The sequence below is a fragment of the Dinoponera quadriceps genome, unplaced genomic scaffold (assembly GCF_001313825.1).
Source record: "Dinoponera quadriceps isolate SergipeBrazil2010 unplaced genomic scaffold, ASM131382v1 scaffold2833, whole genome shotgun sequence".
NCBI classification, from domain to species: Eukaryota; Metazoa; Arthropoda; class Insecta; order Hymenoptera; family Formicidae; genus Dinoponera; species Dinoponera quadriceps.
In genome coordinates, this window is record NW_014556839.1 from 1 (window position 1) to 2,406 (window position 2,406).

General features: G+C 33.3%; 1 pseudogene; it reads left to right on the forward strand.

Moving 5' to 3' along the window:
- The first annotated feature begins 1,033 nt into the window (after window positions 1-1,033).
- On the forward strand, window positions 1,034-2,255 carry LOC106748301 (annotated as a pseudogene).
- Window positions 2,256-2,406: the final 151 nt, after the last annotated feature.

Here is a 2,406-nt window from a genome sequence, read left to right on the forward strand (position 1 = left end):
CATATTTCACAAGAAAATTTATATTTCCTTGTAATGTTACACATCATAAATGATATATGATACGAGGGGTGTTTAGAAAATAACGGGAATTTTTAAATTTCGCGGGTTTGGAGAGTCGGATCGTCAAAAATTTTTTTTTATTATGTTGGTATACATGCCCCTGAAGTATGATAAAATTTTCAGCTGTATTAATTGTTTACTTTGTCTGTGGCAGCCGCTAAGGTTAGACGTGTTTTTATGAGCTCGGCGATTTTCATTCGCGAATGGAAGTTGCCAGAATGCCTCCACTGGGACGATTGAGCCTTATTTTCGACGTCATATCCGTAAACCCATGTTTCGTCACCTGTTATAACACGTTTTAATAATTCTGCATCGTCGTTGACTTCATTTAGTAACTCCTAAACAACTTCCATTCGCGAACGAAAATCGCGGAGCTCATAAAAACACGTCTAACCCTAGAGGCTGCCAAAGACAAAGTAAACAATGAATGCAGCTGAAAATTTTATCATACTTCAGGGGCATGTATACCAACATAATAAAAAAAAAATTTGACAATCGGACCCTCCAAACCCGCAAAATTAAAAAATTCCCGTTATTTTCTGAAAACCCCTCGTAATATCTTGTTTATTTGATGCACACTACTGTATATTTGGTTCCGACTTTTCTTACTACCTTGTGTGTTATTACAGCGAAATATAAGCGACAATTAAATAAACTACAGAAAGAGAGAGAGAGAGAGAGAGAGGGAGAAGGAACGAATGTGGATGAGAAATAACAGGAAATGGAGTCAGCGAAACAAAAGAAAATTTGTATAATAAAACGACGATTAATAATATTAACATAATTGCGAATTTAATTTGCATCATGTTAATCATATCGAAATCCATAAAGGCGAATTTAATTTGCATTATGTTAATCATATCGAAATCCATAAATGCGAATTTAATATGCATTATATTAATTATTTCGAAATCCATACATAAATGCCAATCGAAAAGTTTCGTTAGCATTCACGTAATAACCGACACGCAGTAAGCGTCCCCAAAACAGGATCAAGTATTCACCTGAGGTTTGTTCTCGCTGCTATTAAGAAATGGTACTAAATAGATAATTGAAATTGTTATCAAATTTTATTTTAACAATTTGAAAGCTAGGAAAACAACAACGTAGATTTTCGCATTTGTATTTATAATCAATAAAAGTTTTTAATACATTACTTAAATGCAAAATTTGTCTGCAAAATAAAATTGCAAGTTCATTTGATGCTCATTTTGACCGTTACACTCATCCCGCCGGAAAAATTTGAAAATCCTTCTCCTTCCGGTTTAAATCAATTTATAATTATTTTAGCGAGCCTGCAGGATGGAAAGCAGCAAACGGTACAATCCATATGTGAAAGTCCTTCCAGAGGAGGAAATTGTGATCTCTGGTATTTCAGGACGGTTTCCAAATTCTGATAATATGAAACAACTAGAAGAAAATCTTTTGAATAAAATGGACCTAGGTTCCGATAATAGTCGACGATAGAGTAATGGTAATATACATCTACTATTCGCATAAAATTTCAAAAAGGAAAATATTAATACTGTGCTGTTTTTTTGAGAAATTCAATCGATTATATACTAAGTATATTAAAGTAAATGTCCGGAATTTTAACAGTACATTACGATATGCCGGCTCGATTGGGACTTATTAACCATGACCAGAAGTTCGACGCGCAATTTTTCGACATGACATCTTCGGAAGCGCAAGCCACTGATCCTATGTGCAGGATGTTGCTTGAACATACCTACGAAGCGATTATTGATGCCGGTGTAAATCCTAAAGAATTAAGAGGAACAAAAACCGGTGTCTTTATAGGATCATGTTACTCTGCGACAAGAAACATAATTACCTATTACAGGCCTCAAGTAAAATATTTAACGATATTTAAAATATTTAAGGAAGATATTTCGGTCGGTTGAATATTTCATAAACAAAGCATTTTATATGATAATAATGTTACAAGTATAAAATATATTTAAACANTGGGACTTATTAACCATGACCAGAAGTTCAACGCGCAATTTTTCGACATGACATCTTCGGAAGCGCAAGCTACTGATCCTATGTGCAGGATGTTGCTTGAACATACCTACGAAGCGATTATTGATGCCGGTGTAAATCCTAAAGAATTAAGAGGAACAAAAACCGGTGTCTTTATAGGATCATGTTACTCTGCGACAAGAAACATAATTACCTATTACAGGCCTCAAGTAAAATATTTAACGATATTTAAAATATTTAAGGAAGATATTTCGGTCGGTTGAATATTTCATAAACAAAGCATTTTATATGATAATAATGTATAATAATAACAAGTATAAAATATATTTAAACAATTTTCATTTAAACTTTATCGACGTT